The sequence below is a fragment of the Marmota marmota genome, unplaced genomic scaffold (genome assembly GCF_001458135.2).
Source record: "Marmota marmota marmota unplaced genomic scaffold, marMar, whole genome shotgun sequence".
Classification (NCBI taxonomy): Eukaryota; Metazoa; Chordata; class Mammalia; order Rodentia; family Sciuridae; genus Marmota; species Marmota marmota.
In genome coordinates, this window is record NW_025999942.1 from 5,819,325 (window position 1) to 5,839,331 (window position 20,007).

At 35.1% G+C, this 20,007-nt stretch overlaps 1 protein-coding gene across 14 annotated transcripts in view; it reads left to right on the top strand.

Annotated features, from left to right (window-relative positions):
- The window catches only part of Klf12 (Kruppel like factor 12), a 430,087-nt gene that overhangs the window by 23,232 nt on the left and 386,848 nt on the right, over window positions 1–20,007 (top strand). The gene's annotated exons all lie outside the window — the stretch shown is intronic.

Consider the following 20,007-nt stretch of genomic DNA (forward strand, 5'->3'; position numbering starts at 1 on the left):
TGAGTGTTTATAATGTGCAAAGGATTGTGTTTCGATAGAAAGCCTAAAATCTTGAAAAATATGGCTTTTACACTTGGTAAGTTTACTTAATAGTTTGACTTTCTACCACTCAAGTAAAACTACACTTGCTGTAAAACATTCATGACTATGTATGAGGAATTTAAAGAGATCGAAGCCTCAATCAGAGCAGGTCTTTCTGTATGAATAAGAGTGTTGCATTATGAGGCAAAAAAATGTATTTCTGGACTTTTTCCCCCTAGGAACAAAGAAATAGTCTCCATTGATCTGTTTTAGGGCATTGTGTAGAGTAATTCTTAGAGCTCAGCAAGAAAATGCTGTTGAAGCTTTCCCGCTATGCCTCAGTGGTTCTTTTTTCAAATAGGACTTTGGCAGAGAAGGAAAAGAAATAGTGTTTTCTATTTTCATTTTTTTCTCTCTTTTGGGTTTATCTATAAGATAAGTTTATTTTATATGGGTCTGAGATAAGAAGCATATATTTACTGAGTGTTCATAATAGTGAGTTGAATGGTGACTTTCTAAAAGATGTGCCCCTATCTAAATCCCTGGAGCATGTGAATGTTACCTAATTTGGATAAGGATATTTGCAGATGTAATTATAGATCTTGAGATGAGAACATCCTGGATTTTCTTAGTCCAGGGAAAACTCAATGACAAGTTACCTTGTAAAAGCAGAAGAGTAAAAGATGATGTAAAGAGGAGGCCGAGAGAGATTGGAGTGGTGTGGCTGCAAGCCACAGAGTGCCAGGGAGTGACAGCAACTGTTAGATGGAGAAAGAGGCATCCAATGGATTTGCCCCTAGAGCCCAGAAGAGAACTGTGGCTTTGCTGTCGCCTTCTCCAGAACCGTGAGGAATAGTTTCTCTTGCTGGCCATTAGGTTTGTGAAAAACCCACTATGGGGAGGGCATTAAAATAAATGCTAGAGGCAGAGCTGAGCCACACAAAGTCTTTGCTACTTGGAATTTTTCTTTTTTCTTTTTTTAGTAGAAACAGTGCAGTGTTAACACTAAGTTGTATGGCAAAAGTTTGTACTGAATGCTCTGAAACCATCCAAGGGTGCAACTAACTTTGTTGATTCAGAGGACCTGGTGGAGTCAGTGAGAAGGAAACATTGGTTCTGGGCTTGAGTGGGGACTGAGTGTGATGGAAGAAAGGGGATGGAAGGTGAGAGGGAGGGGGAGAATGATGTGAAATAGCACATCCTGCTCCTTTTGCTGTGAGATGAGCACTAGTCCACCTGGAACCCTGTTCTTTTCAGATTGAGAATAGGATAGTATCTTGAAGCCACATTGTCAGCTGGATTCTTCCATATTTCAGACTCTCTCTGTGTCTGTGGCAGATCTCATTCAAGAACTTTTAAATATCAACTGCCACTCAAACTTTATCACTCACTTTTTTGACTCGGCCCCTTTGACAGCTTAGTGTGTAGTATGAACTCAGTGGCCTGTGTATACTCCCACAGTGATAATGAACTCTGTACTCTGATGGGGTAGGCAAACTTTTGCATAAGGGCATTCAGAACAGTGTAGGCTTTGCCTGCCCCATAAGGCCTCTGCAAACATATATACAGTTGTACCCTAGCGTCTGTGGTTCTAGAACCTCTGCAGTACCAAAATCTGTAGATGCTTAAGTCCTTCTTATAAAATAGTGTAATAAATATTATTACACTATTTATTATTCATTTGCAAATGAATAGTCTCTGAATTATGTATAATTATCTAATGAAAGGTAAGTACTCTGTACGTACCTGTTACATATTATATTTCTTAGAGAATAATGACTAGAAAATGTAAACATTTTATTTATAGACCTCTGGACTCTACCCCAGCCTTTTTTTTTTTTTTTTTGAGTATTTTTGGTCAATGGTTGGTTGAATTCATGGATGTGGAACTTACATACAGAAGGGCCAATATGTGTACAAACATAAACTGACACACTCCATGTGACAACTATTCCTACAGAGCAGGCCTTAGCAGGACTGTATGACCCATTTGATAATAAGGTATCATAGAATAACTTTTTATTTTCAAAGGACAGTCATGTAATTCTGTTATAAAGAACAGACATTAAAGGTGAATAATTTAAAATCTGAGCCAGAGTATGACTGATGGAAATTTATGACTTTCTATCCTTAAACAAATATTGAAGGAGTTTAGAAATAGCCAGAAAAATGCTTAGGTTTTCTTTCATATCTTCACCTTCTTCATAAGTGGAACTTCAAAAAGCACCTTCCACAGGACTGGGGTTGTGGCTCAGTGGTAGAGCGTTTGCCTAGCATGTGTGAAGCACTGGGTTCGATTCTCAGCACCACATAAAAATAAATCAAGGGCCACCAACAACTAATAAAATATCTTTTTTTTAAAAAAAGCACCTTCCAAAATTCTCAAAGGAGAGAGGAAGCACAACATGTGGACTTTGCCTCTGTCTCTTTAACAACGTGTTGCTGCTCAGTGATTAAGTGCACTTTTAAAAAAGCACTCTCTCTCTCTTTCTCTCTCACTCACAGATGTTTCCCTGTGAGAGAGGTTTCATTGAATATTTAAAGACACATCACTGAAATTGTGTTTTTAAAGGTGAATGATTAACTGGACATTTCAGATCATCTTCTGAAAGAACATTGTTATTAAATTGTCTTTCTTCAGTCGCAGTTCTCGAAACACCCTCAAATGCTTGCAGCTTTTGAAACTGTCAGCAGGTTACATTATGATAATTTTAAATTTCTTTAAGGTAAATTGGTTTATACATCTTGATGATGATTTATTCAATTTTTAAGAAGACACTTTATAGGATAATTTAATTCCAACACAACTAATATGTTAGCTATTATTTACAAACTTTCTATTGAGCTTAACATGAAAAGAATATATTAAGGATATTTCAAAAGATCATCTTATAATTCAGGCTGTTTTTGGACTACAGTACCATTTCCATCTGTTTTTTCCCCTCATTGAGTTGAAGGAAAGGAATAAAATTTGCTAAAGCAAAAGGTAATTTTGGATATAAATTATTTGACTGAAGTCCATCTCAAATACAGATTAGGATATGTAGCATTTGGTGGCTTCCTGTGCTTCCTGTGGTGCTCACCTCCTCTTCATAGGTGGTCCCTACCCTTTGGCTTGTTCTTCCTTTACCCATCTCTCACCTCACTACCTTCCTCTAGGAGCAGGTCCCCAAGTCAGTTTAACTAAATTGAGTCCAACCAGCTGTGATAAAACTGGTGAAGTTGGTGGAAAGCAATTTAAATTTATTTTTTTCCAGGATTTGCTTAATGATTTCACCCCTTTGAGCACTATGTCATGAGTAAAGTAGTGATAACATCTATTCTGTGCTTATTGTTATTGTTTATTGTTATTGTTGATTAACAAAGTATCGTTTCAGGATTCAGCCATAGATGGAAGTTGCTATCATAATCCAGAGGAAGAGGCAGAACACATTGTGTTGCTTCTGGAGTCAATCTGATAGGAACCGAAGTCCTCACAATACAGGGAGAGCAGTGGTTATCCCCACCCCAGGTTCTAGGAGTGCCTGTGGAGGGAGAACTGTGGGTGGCTTGCCTTTGAATGAGTGGAAGGAGAGGAAAGGGCTGTACAGACACAGGAAGCCCCTGTAGCACAGGGTGAGGCAGGAAGTGTTGGGTGTGGATGGGGCTGAGGTTCATGGGAGCGATTGGCCAGAGACAGTTTCTTTGGAAACTGTACAATGCTTTCAAAGATTTCAGACTAATGAGAAACTTGGGGTATTTCACTTTAAAAATCCAGATATCCAATTTTTCTTGAAAAATCGAAGATCTTGTAATGATTGTTGATGCTTACATCCTTCCTTAGTCCTACATTATTTTCATTACCATATCTAAAGACATTTTAATATAATTTGGATCAAATCTTCTGTTTTTCTAAAAGGTCTTGGCTAATGTCACTTAATTCTTCTATATGTGCTTAATTCTTCTAATTATCTTGTTTCTCTAGAAATATGTATTTGCAGCTTATTCAAATTTCTTTTCTGTTATTTTTAGTAAAATTTAGCCCTTTTCATGCTTTGGGCTGTGTTGATATTTTATATCTGTGTTGATATTTTAGATCTACCTTACTACTGAGATATATCCTTTGCTGTTCATTTTCTAAGTGACAATTGTGGGTGTATTCACGTGGGAAGTCTCCATTGACTTGGATTGGCGTGTTTATCATGCTAAGCAAGTGTCTTATTTTTAATTTAATTTTTTTACTGATAAATTGGGAATTCTGTCAAATTCTTCTGAATAGCTTCTGATTATTTCCTCTGAAACATTGATATGTCAGTATCAAAGTATGTTGCCTTTTTTTTTTTTTTTTTTCCTTTTGCAGTCTGGGGACTGAACCCAAGGCCTCTCCACCACTGAGTTTTTTTCCTAATTACTTGTTTCTGATATGTGGTTTATTTCCCTAAACTGTCTCTGTACTTTAGTTTGACACATATCTATATGTTATTAAAGTGTGCATATATTGATAGGAACGAGTGTGTGCACACAGAGCAAGAGAGTGCCATGCGAGCAAGTGAAAGACAGCTCACTTATGTAGAGCAAAACATGATCTAAGAGAGTAATGAGTTAACGTTCCTTTTTACTGTTATTTCTGTAGAAATATTATCTTTAATTTGAACCTGTTTCTTTATTTTGGCTTAGTGATTTTTTTTTTTTTTTTTTTTACTGCAAATTTTAGTTGGAGATTTTGGAGAAAAATTGATGGCACAGGGACCGTACTCTGGAATACTTAGTAACAGAACCCTGAATACACGTTTATCAAACAGAGGCATCTGCTATGGTGAATGTCGCCCTCCAACCCTACCCCATTCATATCTTGAAACTTTATTCCCAGTGCGCTAACAGGAATAACTTTGGGAAGCCATCAAGTCTTGAGAGCACTGCCCCCATGAGTGGAATTAGTGACATAAAAGAGGTTGAAGGGATTGCTCCAGCCCCTTCAGCCCCTTGGACCACGTGAGGACACATGGAAAGTACTATCTCTAAGGAATGGATCTGCAACAGACAGTAAATCTGCCAGCAACCTGATCTTGTAGTTCCAGCCTTTGGAATTATAAGTAAATTACCCAGTCTGAGGCATTTTGTTAGAGCAGTCCCAAGTGGACCAAGATATCATCTTTAGCTTTTTTTTCCTTTGGGCTTTTTGAATTGGAATTAACTCCCTTGTGAAGACTTTAATAATATAGAGGAAGAACAAAGAAATATTTCATGAATTATGTGGCTTAACTATATCATATAGATAGCGGAGAGGTAGATTTTTCTATATACCTTACTGTCTTTGCAGATAGAAACCTAACAGTACTTGTGTTGGAGCAGGTGTCTAATGATTATCTGTTTAGCATAATGCAGTCATCTGCTTTCTTTACAGTTGTTTTGTTGAATATTATTTAATTCACGGTCTTGATAACCCAGTGATAGAGCAGAATTCCCATGAACACAGTTATGTTGAAATGTCATTGCATATCAATAAAATAAATATTTTAAATTTTTTTTAAAAAGTTTATATTTGAGCTGGGGATATAGTTCAGTTGGTGGAGTGCTTGCCTAGCATGCACAAGGCCCTGGGTTCAATCCCAACTCCCCCCCCCCCCAAAAAAAAATTATATCTTGAACTGTGATGTCCAGTAAAAGAAGTGGGAATATGTTAGACAATATTAATTCTTGTAGCAAAGTACATGAGTCACAATTTTTTCTAATATTTAAAATAATACATGAACTTTGTAGAAAATTAAATATTTTATTAAATTTTTGATTTAGCTTTTAATGTCTAAAACACCCAATTAAACAAATTGGTATAGGCACATGTTGAAATACTTGTGTTATCAAAACAGTCTCATATAATTTTGGATAGGTACCTGCTTAAGATTCTGCAAACATTTCCTGTCTACAGGTAAAGCATAGAAGAAGCCTTTCATAGTTAAGTGTCAAATGTGATTATGAAATATAATTGACTATTGCCTACTTTCACAACAGAGGCAGTGCTTTTTGGTCTCAAATTCTCACTTATTGTGGTACAAACTATACAGAGGAAGCCAAGTCTGTGAAATTCATTTACACCATTTCTTTTTAAAGCTGACAAGATAGTTCCATCTTGCAGCTATCTTAATTTTATTACAATAAGAAAGGATGCTGAGAAATTGGTGGCTGGGCCCAAGTATCTGCCCTTATATACTTCTCACTTTATGACAACCTTCTTCCCTCTATTCCTTTGGATATAATTAGGCACAGTGTGTATTAGTTTTTATTTTTTATTTTTAGTGAGTATTGAGTTTTTGAACAAGTATCTCATCCTTTTGGGTCTCCTCCAGCAGCCATTTAGCTAACCTGTTCAGGTGGGAAGCCCAGCAATACTATCTCTTGCTTGTATACTTGGTGAGGTCACACAGGAATTTGTCCCGTGTATTTATTTCTATGTGAATTTAATCCTTTAACAAAGACCTTTTCCCTCTTTCTCTTTCCTTTGCTCTCTTACTTGCTATCCCAATTTTGTTTGTTTGTTTAATATATGGATCAACCTATGAAGTAGTAGTCCCCTTTTATCTGTAATTTCACCTTCTGAGGTTTCAGTTACCCTCAGTCAAATATTAAATAGAAATAATATATTTTAAATGGTGTATGCTAGTATCATGATAAAATTTCACACTCTCTCTCTCTATCTTGCCTGGGATGTGAATCATCCCTTTGTTTATGTTTCCACACTGTATATGCTACCCGTCTGTTAGTCCCATAGAGTAGCGGTCTCTGTTATCAGATCTGTCTGCTGCTATCTCAGTCTTGGGCTGCTCATGTTCAGGTAACCTTTATTTTACTTACTAGTGGCTTCAAATTGCTGGCTAGCAATTTTATTTTAGCCTATTATGTTCCATTTTGTAGTTATTGTTGTTAACCTTTTGCCATGCCTAATTTATAAATTAAACTTTATCATAGGCATGTATGTATAGGAAAAATCATAGTATATTTAGAGCTTGGTACTATCTGCAGTTGCAGGCATCCCCTTGGGGTCTTTGAACCTATCCCCTGTGGATTAGAGGGGGATGACAGTAATATCAAATTATTCTGCTGAATATTATATGATGCTTATGATTAGACTATTTCAAAATATAGTAACAATGTGATTTTATTTTTCTGTAACTTTACTTCCCATTTTCCCTCATGAGTCAGATTGACAATTTTTTAAAAAATTAAGCCAACAGCATACATCCAAGCTAGGAATAGTTAGGGACAAAACTCTTTTGTTTTGGAGATATAAAACTCATGTTGTTATATTTCTAGAAAATACTTCTATTTTTAGAATTTTGAAACTGTCAGTATTTTCTTAGCTTATCTCCTGACATTTCTAATAGACCATCAGAGCTGCGTAATTATTTCCAACTTACTTAGAAAGTTTATTAATGTAGTTACCCAGTATACCATTTGTGTTGGTTAGCTTTTTGTTGCTGTGACAAAATACCCAAGAAAATCAACTTACAGGAGGAAGGATTTATTTTGATTGATGGTTTTAGAGATTTCAGTCCATAGTCAGTCAGTCAGCCCCATTACTTTGGTGAGGGAGGATATCATGATGGGCAGTATGTGCTGGAGCAAATCTGCTCACTTCATGGCTGCCAGGAAGCAGAAGGGTAGGGGGACTGGGGACAACACATTTTAAAGTCTCACCCCTTCCCAATGAGCTACTTCCTCCAAGCAGGCCCTACCTCCTGAAGTTTCCACCACCTCCCCATAGTGCCATCAGCTGGGGACCAAGCCTTCAATACATGAACCTTTTTTGGGGACATTTCAGATCTAAACTATAGCACATTGTTTTATTTCGTGAAAGAACAGATCTCTCTTATTAGCTGTGAAATAGTCATTGAATTTTGCTCTACTTGGCTCTGGAAGATGCATCAACTATATTGGTCATCTAACCTACTGTGGACTATGAAGTTTGTAGTCTGAAATAAAAAAAAAAAACAGACTCCAAGAAAAAAATTCAGAATTATACAGGAAAAGCATGCGCTGCTATTGTGTAGACTAGCAGGGCATGAAAGAGGGCCTAGTGCAAGTTCAAGTGCAGGGCTTTTTTTTTTTATCTCCCAGTCACCAATTTGTTGTTTTTTTATTGCACTTCTATTTTTTGTTTCTATTCTGTTGCATTGTAAAATAAATCTAATGAACTTTGAAGTTGCCAGATTTAATTACAAGCACTGCATTTGTGAACTTGTGTATTAAATAAGAGAAAAATTTTCCCAATAAAGCATTATTGACTCCTGAAATTGATATCAGAAGTGTTCTGTTTTCAGTCTGAGAATGGGAAAATGGTGATACTATTTACAGAAATAAGAATCAGAGAAATGTGGGGGAACCAAAGATAAATATGGTAAAAATAATATCTGATTTGACCAAGAAAGTTGTATCCTCATTATTCAAAACTTTGAACACATTAACTGGAACTGTATATTAAATACCACTTAGTCTTTAGTGGTGCGGCGGATATATGAGTTGAGATATTTTGGTACCTTAAGCATCTGCATGAATCTCAATTTATGTGAATGTGCAGAAATGTCAGGCTATAATGTTATGGTTGAATAACTACTGGATAATGCAGAGCAAGTGTTTAATCACTCAATGAATACCTCTACCTGTCCACAGAGGAATAATGATGCACTACTCAAAACCGTCCAGAAACAAAGAATACAAATCAGTGAAATAATGTACTAAAAATATGTCCAAGTATGTTGACTCACAAGCCCCCAGAATACTTCATCTGGTAAATTTACTTATCCACATGTGCTTCTCTATTTTTATATGGGTTTGTATGTGTGTATTTTTTTTAAATATTTATTTTTATTTATTCTTTTTAGACATACATGACAGTAGAATGTATTTTGACATATCATACCTACATGGAGTATAGCTTCTCATTCTTGTGGTTGTACATGATGTGGAGTTACACTGGTCATGTATTCATAAGTTCTGTTCAATTCATTCTACTGTCTTTCCTATTCTCACTCCATCTCACCACACCTCACCAGCTTCCCTTCCCTTCATTCCCCTTTGTTGTATGTGTGTATTTTTCTTAAATGTTTTTTTTTAGTTATAGATGGACACAATACCTTTATTTTACTTATTTAAAATTTTCATGTAGTGCTGAGGTGAGGATTGAACCCAGTGCCTCACTCATACTAGGCGAACACTCTACCACTGAGCCACAGTCCCAGACCTGTATGTATGTATTTTCACAATGGATAAAATAAACCTTGTAACCCATTTTTGGAGAGGCAGTTGTTCCACTTGCAAATTGTTCTCACTTTTCTAATACTAGATTTACTTTTCAGAATCTGTTACACTGTTTGGTTTCAGGTAACCCCAGATACTTCCAAGGAAACCTCTTTCATTCTGAAACATTATGTAAACTGGTACTGTGCAAATTGTGATGGTGAATTATGTACAATCTTTACACTTTACTTGATGGTATGGTAGATGAAGCCTTTTGAAATTAGGTGTAATTGAGTGTGGCTCATGAGTACATATTCATGTGCTTTGGAAGTTATATTTTTGGACTGAGGTCATTTCAAGGAAAATGAAACGTTTCCTTAGTTTGGTTATTTATATTTTTTCCTCAAAAATATCTTATAGTCAGATAAAAATAGCACACTATCATATATAGCCAGATACTTCCAGATGAAGATGTGAATTTTGCTCTTCAGAATCTCTTGGGGCATCCTTAGACCACTTGGGAGATCTCTGTTAGTGACCTCCAGAAGCAGTTGTAGTCCTTGCTTCTGGAACACTCTGGTGTTTTCCATGTATAATGCCTTGAATGGACATTTTTTATGCTACACTGCTGATATTTCTTAGCACCTGGACATCTAACACCTAACATCTTTAGCATGTAACGTCTTTGACCACACAGACTTTTTAAATCATATCATTGTTTTAATTAACCAACATGATGAAAGCCCCAAAAGATCCACTAAGAGAATACTCTTATTTAGTAACATTAATTTTTATTTGAGCTCTGGAAAATTTTTTAACAGCTGGATGAAATTGTATAGTATCCTGTAATTGTACAGTGTCAGTGTACAGTGTACCGTGATAAAATTTTGAGGTAATTTAACAATCCTTGACGTAAGTGATTTCTCCAGGTAACCTTGGTTCCTTTTATTGGAGAATGGTATTTAGAAGTTAAATCTGAGCACTCTGTATGCTTCCACTTACTTGGTGTTCTCAGTGGACAACCAGAAAATATATTTTTGTACACCCCCCCCCCATAAATATGTACAATACAGACATTTATAACAGTGTCTATGTTTATATTTTAAAGAACATATGAGTTCATATATAGATTCCAATTTCAATCTAATGCCTCAGGGTTCCCTCTAGCCTTCTCTTATTCTGTAAATACCTGCTATAGTAGTAAGAAGCCTAGCTTTTGTTATCTGTCTGCTGCTTAGTTTTTTCACTTACTTAAACATTTTCCTCATTTTGCCTATCTGGTCACTATCCTCTCTGCCTGCAACCTCCTTTTCCTATAACCCTTGTCCCTGTGTTCTTGGTTCCCAACAGACAATTGCCAGTCTGCTTCCCTACTGCTGTCTCTGCCCCTTGGTACATGGGAGTGTGGAGCCAGTGAGCATGATACTATGTGTGCCAACTTCTTTCTCCCTTGGTGCACCAAGTCCGTGGATGCTGCTGGGCATACAATTCAGGACTATTGTGTGAAAATCATGTAGCAGTTGTTTTTTTTTTTTTTTTTAACTATTGTGCTGTTATAGTTTTTCTACTTTTAATCTAAAATCAACAGTATTTTTTGCCTATATATATTCTTTATTTTTATCAGTTGGTTATAGCATACATGAATCAATTTTTATCATATTCAGAGTCAAACTAATTATTTAAGTTGTGTTAGAATTAAGCATGTATTAATGTTGAAAATTAAAGTGCAGAATAATGTTTGCATTTATCACATTTGCTTTCTTCAGTCTTCACTAAAGAATCTTTAGGAATTGTCTTAGAAATTCAAAGATGGTAAATCTTTATCCTTATTGACAAAATTTCTACCAACCATTTGCTTTGATATCTATAGAAATAGCAGTAGAAAAGGGCAATATGAAAATGACACTTGGTAATGGTTATAATCTGTTTCCATGAGAAAAGAAAGAGTTGCCCACTAAATAATAGAAGGATGTCATAGAAGTGATGAGGGGGGTTTATATTCTTCCTCAGATGCTAGATCTATGGGAACTTGCTATAAGGCGTCTTCATTTTCCCGTGATAATCCTTTGTTCCAATGAACAAAAAGAATAGAAATTATTTTTTGAAGAATACCAAAGAAAACTTACTGTAGGGTCAAAGGAATTCATCCTCAAAATAGATGTTTTGGGCATGCGAATAATTCTTTTCAACTCTTCAGTGCTAACTGGAAAAAAAATACATATATATATATATATATATATATATATATATATATNATATATATATATATATATATATATATATATATATATATATATATAATTGGAAACTTTTACATTGTTTTATTTATTTATTTCTTACATACATGAAAATAGTGGAGTGCCTTACATTCATAATTATCCATTCACAGCACAATTTTTCGTAACTGTATATAAAGTATGTTCATGCCAAATTATGCCATTATACATGAGCTCTCTTATTTTTTTTGCATACAATTCTTAATATACCTTTATACCACAATTTATCATATCTCTGTTTGTATATAAGGTATGTTGACACCAAATTCACATCTTCATACATGTATTTTGTATAATGATGACTGTCATAAATCAACAGTATTTTTTAAATGAGTGCTTACCCTGTGATGAGGCATCTTGGTGGGACAACTACAGAACTGAAGAAGGTGGATAGATTCCTCCCATTTAGAACCACGCCTACTGGGTGAAACTGCTGAGTTAGGTATTGAGAGCTTTTCAGAATAGGGAGAACTTGGTGTTTTGGAGGTACATCCCTAGCACCTCCCATGCCTGGTGTCACCTTTAAGATTACTGGATGGACTACTTGGTATTTGAGGTAAATGCATGCATCTAGATGTAAGACTAGCTAAAGGAGGAACTCTTGAGAGTAGCAGAATTTGAGACCAGCACTTTAAGTTGATGATTTTACAAAACCTTCTTCTCTTGGTTGTAGGGTGATAGGTCATTTTTCTGAGCAGGGTGAAGTTTTGTATTGTGAAAGGTTCTTATGCTTATGGGAATAGAGGCAAAGTGATTTCTCTAAAATAATTTCTACAGTGATAATGAGATATGTGTGTCTGAGAGCAAAATGAGTCATAAAATAGCCCTTTCTACCCTCAAGAAAGTTAACACAGTTTAATGAAACTTATAAGATATTGATACTTTTAGGACTTAAGAATATCAATGTTCATATGAACTCTTTTGCTTAAACTTATTTACATTCTTTTTTGTTTTTTTAATATTAAAAATCGTAGATGGACACAATACCTTTATTTTATTTATTTATCTTTGTGTATGGTACTGAGGATTGAACCCAGGGCTTCACACATTCCAGGCAAGTGCTGTACCACCGAGTCACAACCCTAACCCTGTTTTTGTTTTTGCAGTCCTGGGGATTGAAAGCAGGGGTGTTCTACCACCAAGCTACATCCCCAGTCCTCTTTATTTTATTTTGAGGTAGCCAATCTGGTCTTGAACTTGTGATCCTCCTGCCTCAACCTCCCAAGTAGCTGAGATTACAGGTATGTGCCACTGCACCAGGCCTGTTTACATTTTGAATGTAATTACTTAATAATAGCTTAATGCTATATAAACTAGCTAGCAAAATGTTTTCCAAACAATATTAAGACTATTATGAAGACTTTGCATAAAAACTTGAAAACAAAGGTTATTAAGGTCAGCTTTATATGATTCTTTCTTGTAGTGTTAACTATATATCTGGGCTATACACATTCTGCCCTGCATTAAAATGCATCTATGAGGTTTGATAGTAGCCATTCATCATTCATTATACAACTCTCTAGGGTTCAAAGAGGCATGGAGATTTGAAGAAGCTGTAGAAATTTTCTTTCTTTTATAGGTAAATATAAAGTAACTTGCAGTACGTCACAGAGCTTGAATTTAGTAGAACCAGAAACCTGGATAGGAATTTAGCTTTCTGGGCTCTGTGTCAAAACTCACACCCAAGGGCTCAGTGCTTTTTGGGTTTGGTGCTGGTAGTAATTATTATTATTATTTGATTACATCAGCAATTTATAACTCTAGACTTTTCCACAAGGTAAGCAATACTGGGGTTTAATGATTACCTGGAGTGTTCTAATAAGAATAATGTCCTCTCTTTATGTCTAACTCAAGATTCTAAGCAGTGAGTTCAGCATTAGTTGTGTATGATAAACAGAAAAACTAATTACCTTTAGCATTGTGGCTGAGCTGGTGACATTGGTGGAATCAAGACTTCTGGAATTCAATGAAGAGGAGAATAATATAGGGGCCACTTTTTAGGAATTGAAGTAGCGGTTTCTAAATATCTACTTGATAGTGGAGATTAACCTTAGCCTATAAAAATACATTTATCTGGTTGATTGTCCTTTTAAAAAATTGTGTGTATTCTTAGGGGGAGGGATAGAAAGTTGAATGTGGATTATTTGTGGGGTAGGCTAGTAGATACTCCTGTGAGTCAAAAGAATATTTAAAAAAAATTTTTTTTCGAGAAGCAATTTGTGGAGTTGGGGTCTGTTGTATGGAAAGTAATGAGTTGCTGCATAGAAAAAGATTGCTTTGCAATTGCAGATATTTAAATCATAAAGACATGAATATATGTATAACATGTTTATATTTTAAAGCATGCTGTGCAGTTAAAATGATTGGGAAAATACTTAAACTTTAAAATGTGCTAAAAATGTTGAAACATAGTATGTGAGTCTAGCTACACAGCAAATCTTGGCAGTATATTATGTAGCCTTTGGATCTTGGGGCCAGGGTTGTGATGCTTTTCAACTTGTGATTTAATAATAAGGCTTTTAAAAATTTAAAACTATTTAAACAAACTCTGTATTCACATGTATAACTTAATCATGTGACCAGAGTTTTGGTTTTCTTTGTATATTTGATTATTGATGAAAAGAAAATTGTAGCAAGCTTAGATAATGTGGTTCCAAGAGAGATGCACAATGTAAGATAATTAATGCTCCAAGTTGAAAGATCACTTGCAGATGTTTGTCAAGTGACACTCCCTTGAACCTTCTAAGAGTGCCATGTCTCTGTAAAATCCTCGAAGATGAGAACTTTAAAACAAAAAAACCTTCACTGTATACTTTTCATAAAGTCATTTACTCCCAGTCATCTTTGAGTGTATGTCATCTTTGAACATAGTGATGAAATTAGTCCTGAAGTTGGTATTTTATATTTACTTTTAAACTGTATCCACATTTCTACAATATGAATTTTAAGAGGCGGAAACTCTGGCTCAGAGGGTTGAAGTAACTCATCCAAGGGTAAATGATCTGGAGTTTGAACTCAGAAACATGTGACCTGAGGTTTCTCAGGAGTCCAGGTTTCTAACTCTGTCTCATGATGCTGTGTGCTGTGGCGTTCATGTACTGAAACTGAGCATAGACCGCTTTCCAGTTTTGTGAGCTCTCTGTGCAGGCCTTCATTTTATTTTTTTCTCCCATCATCCCCTAGGAGAAGAGGCAGGCTAAGGAACTGGTGTTTTGTTTCCTGTCTCTTTTTATTATGATTTTCAATGATACTGGGGGGGGGGATTGTTTTGCTTTGTTTTTGGGTGCTGGGGATTGAACCCAAGGCCTTGTGCATATGAGGTAAGCACTCTACCAACTGAGCTGTATCCCCAGTCCTCTAGGAGGGTCCCCCCCACCTCCTAATAAAGAGTAACCATGTGTGTGAGGATACATAGAAAATGACAGTGATAGGTTTTCTTGCCCAAGATATTGCCTCCTTAGTTTCCTGGGAAACAGAAACATGATTTACAAATATTGATTTGAGAATGCCTAAAGGAAACCTTAGGCCCTCATTTCTGCCATTAAAATGGTTTCTCTGAAGAGATAAAGTTAAATAATTGGATGCTGAATTACCAGATTTTATTTAGGATCCATCTTGCATAGTAGGTGATTATATGAAGTTTGTATTGAGATTCATTATGACTATAATCTTTGGTACTTGTCTTTAGTTTTCTGTTTTTGAGAAGTAGGGGACTTATTTTTCTTGCAGATGTGTGTGGTCTCGTTGGTCGCCCTTTGATTTTCTGAGCACTGTATTGAATGCCAGCAGAAGGGACACTGGGTACAAAGGAAGGTAAATGTAACTAAAAGTAAAACTTTGAGTTCAATGATGAACACTTCTTGTCCATTTTATGGAAAACTTCTGGACTTGTTTGAACTTGGTACCTTTCAATGTCAATTCAGGTATAAGCTTTCTGAGCTTTATAACTAAAAGGGGAAGAAGAAAACCTTTAGAAAGAGCCTCTGTACTGTTGCCAACAAATAAACATGTCAGAAAGGAATTGTCCACAATATGTATAAAAATGGAGCCTCTTCAGACCAGACCATATAGGTCATGAGATGACGGAAGAAGGGGTCAGTTGGGGTGGGGAGTCTGCTACGTCCCTCAGAGGATTCCATGAAGCAATAAGAGATACAGGGTATGTGTTTGTGTGTAGAACTGCATGTCCTGGAAGTTATCAGAATACATTCCTGAACAGAACCCAGCACACTCAGGGCCATTCTGCAATCAGCCATGAGGCTGGGGAGAGCTGCCCTAAGTAACCAGTGTTCAAAATGGCAACCCAGGTCACCAACAATAGTTTTAAGTTGTTTGAATTCACTGCAGTTTTTGAAAGGAATTGCACTTGTGTATTGCAGCTTATAAACATTTCCCTTAAAATTTACAATAACAATATGGCACTAAAAATGTTCACTGTAACAAAAATTCATCCATCTCAGATGACGTATTCCTTGAGGATTTAAGAAAACTGAAGTTTCACTGAGTGTGGTTTTATTGTCAAAACCTCTGAAACATCTAACCTGAAATCCCATGTGGGGTTTTAAATCATATGTCAAGAATGACATGGATCTGAAAAAAAAGGAAATGAACTGGTCTTTGTTCTACCTGAAAAATGTGAATTCTCTCGGTCTGGAGGATATATGATCAAAGTTCATAATATGCAGACTTTATTATATCAGATCTCAAAGAAATCCATATTAGAATTGAGTTTTCCCATGAAAATTGGACCATACTAAGTGTAAAACAAGTGAAAGAAATAGCACTGCATACAGTGAGTAGAATAATTATAGAATACTTATAGGAGGTATTTTGTAGAGAAAACATGTGGCTTCAGAAATATATTTGCTAAGGAGTAATGGGTCAGAAGTTTATCTGGCTGTGGGAAAAACATTTACTGAGAAGTTCCTATGTGCTAGTCGTTGTGCTGCAATCTGGGGCTTCTTCGTCAGCCCTTTCCCCATGGAATACATTATTTGGTGATAGGAAGTCAAATTAGTAAGTGATGCATGTATGCACAGGGCACTGCAGAGTTTGTGGGTGCTCATTGTATTGTTGATCATTTCTTCCCCTCCACAAATGCACGCGAATATACTTTTAAAAGCCAAGAACTATAGATTGATGAATACCTGAAAAATGTAAGTTTTCAAATTGTTATTATAAAACCATTGCCCATTGCTTTCTCAACTGCCAAGGCTCCAAAGTATAGTTAATTTGGATGGAAGAACAAGATATCAAACTTTCTCTACTGTGTTCGTATGTGTATTTGTGGGGAAGCACATAGTACACATGTCAAAGATGTGTACAAAAATCTTTAAAATTAAATAATCGAAACCACGTGATCACAGTTACATTAATCTAAATTCTTAAATGCATATTTGAGTAGCTGATATACAAAATATTGTGCAGTTGTCATATAGTTGTTTTTTAAATTGCTTTCTACTACATTACCTAAATGGACTCTTAAATCTTTGGGAAAAAGAGTCCTCACCTAAGGAAGAAATGATTTTCAAATTGTTTAGTAAGTAACATGCTGAAATCAGAGTGATTGATTGCTGTTTAAACCAAAGTAATGCTTTTTATATTAGTTTTTATTTTTCTTAATTTTACTTTCATGAGACAATTGACCTGAGGTATAATGTATTGATTATAATAGTATATTGATTGTAATAGTTTAATAGTATATTGATTATAATGGTATACTGATTATAGACTCATTCTCTCTCTGTACATACAATCTCTCTATATAATTTAATTATAAATTGTAAATGATTTAATTATACATTATACATAGAGAGTCAACATATACGTATATAACTTTTAGAGTCAGTTTTTAACTCTATTTTCTTTTTAACCTATGATCATGTATTTTGGAAAACCCTAGAATCAGAACATTATTAGTCTTGGAATGTTCCTTAAAACTTAGTCTAATTCTTTCCAGTTATTCCCAAATTATCATAACCATATTGTGTTTACTTAGAGTTTGCAAAATTCTTTTTCATTAAATAGAACCTTAGCTTTGCCTGTATCTATGAGCTTTATATTTTAATTTCTTTACCCTTTAATGTCCTGCTATTTTGAGTGGATGCATGCTAACATTGTTAGAATTATTACCTGGAGGTCAGGTAAGGTATTTGAGCTGGAGAATACTTGAGCATGAACTTCTGGGTGAAACTTTGAGACATGATTCAATATACTAGAGGAAAATATTGTTCACCTTTCTTTAAAAATAGTCATTTTAATATGGTTGTCTCCAAGTTTATATTTTTGCTTCTTTTATCTCTAATATTTTGCTTATCCTTTCATGTGATATTTGGATTGTTTCCACCTTTTGGTGTTGTGAATGATGCTCATGTGAACTAGTATGTACCATACCAGTTTATTGAATACCTCTTTTTTGTTATTTTGGGTGTGTCCCTTGCAGTAGAATTGCTGGGTCCTGTGGTAATCCTCTTTATCTTCCTGGGGAAGCCATCTGGCTTTGACCATGGTGCACCATTTTCATTTTCATTGTCACTGGTCATGTGTTTCTCCATATCCTTGTCAATACTCATTTTATTGTTTTTCTTTTTTATTATTTAAAGCAATCCTCATGGGTATGAAGTGGTATCTCATTGTGGTTTTGATTTGTATTTTCCTAATGACTAATCATATTTTCATGTGCATACCTTTTTTTCTTTTTATATGCACTTCGAAAAAAAATCTATTTAAGTCTTTTGCCCATTTTTTCATTGGAGTCTTTTTGTTGTTGAATCTTAGGGGTTCTTTATGTATTCTGGAGTTTAGACCTATATAAGATATATGATTTGGAAATAGTTTCTGACTCTGTAGGTTGTCTTTTCATTTTCTTGATGGTATAGTACCTTTTACACAGTTTTTTTTTTTTTTAAGAAATCCCACTTGGTGCTGTACTTTCTATGGGTTTGGACAAATTTATAATGAAATGGGTCCACCATTAGTATGATACAGAGTATTTTTACTACACTAAACAAACTCTGTGCTCTGTTTATTCATTTCTGCCTCCCCCCTAAGCCCTGTTAACCTCTGATCTTTTTACATTTACATTTACAAATTGTGAAGTCATATTTATCACAGCTTAGAAATAACCAAAATGTTCTTTAGAAAAATAATCTGCATTTAGATAATGAAATATTAGAGCAAAAAAAAAAAAGGTCATTGAGTCACTAAAATGTATGAAGGCAACTTGCATTCATATTACTAAGGCAGAAAGCTACTCTGAAAAGTCTACATGCCCTACAACTCCACTTATATGACATTATGGAAGAGGCAAAATAATGGAGACAGAAAGAGATCATTTTATTATTATTATTTTTGTTGTTACTTACTATTTTGGTTGCATATCTAGATATCATTGCCAAATCCAAAGTCATAAAGATTTATCCCCCTGTGTTTTCTCCCAGGAACTTGATTATTTTAGTTTTTACATTAATGTTTTTAATTCACTTTGAGATAATTTGTATATATGATTTGAGTTTTGGGTTCAGAATCAGTCTTTTGCAAATGGATATCCATTTGCAAAAGACTGATTCTGAACCCAAAACTCAAATCATATATACAAATNAGAGGTGTAGTGCTCAGCACCAAACAGCAATGACAACAACAAAAACCCTACTGTTCTTTTCTTTTTGCATCCAACAACATTGGTACTCTTTTTAAAAAATTTGTTGACCCCGATACAAGGGCTTTATTCTAGACTCTTTTCTATTCCATTGATATGTATATTTATGCTAGTATGACATTGTCTTGTTTATCAGTGCCTTGTGGTAAGTTCTGAAATTGTGAAGTCTGAGCTTTCCTATTTCAAGATAATTTTGACTATTCTGGATCCCTTGCAATTCCATGAAATTTAGAATCAGCTTGCCAGTTTCTTTCTTTCTTTCCTTTATTTTATTTTTTTTGAGACAGAGTCCCTCCATGTTGCTCAGGCTGGTTTAGAATTCTTAGGCTCAGGTAATTCTTCGGCCTTAGCCTTCCCTAATAGTTGGGACCAGCAGCACACACAGCAATCCCCAGCTCCGCTTTCCAGTTTCTACAGAAAAGTCACTTGGGATTCTGATTGGAATTGCATTGAACCTATAAATCCATTTGGGGGAATATTTTCATTTTTATAGTATTAAGTCTTCCAGTCCAAGAACGTGTGATGTTATTTCATTCATGCACATCTTACCTTCATTATTTTATTATTTTTGATGCTATTGAAAATGGTTATTTTCTTAATTTTGTTTTTGGATTTTCATTGCAAGTGTGTTGAACTAGGATTAATTTTTGTGCATTGATTTTGTATCTGACAAATTGTTGAGCTCATGCTAATTTTTACTTTTATTGCATTTCTTAGAATTTCTATATACAGAATCGTGTCTTCAACAGAAGTGTTCATTTTATTTTTTCTTTCCAATTGAGATACCTTTTATTTTGTCTAATTACCCTGGCTAAAACCTCTAGTATAATGCTAGAGTGGTGG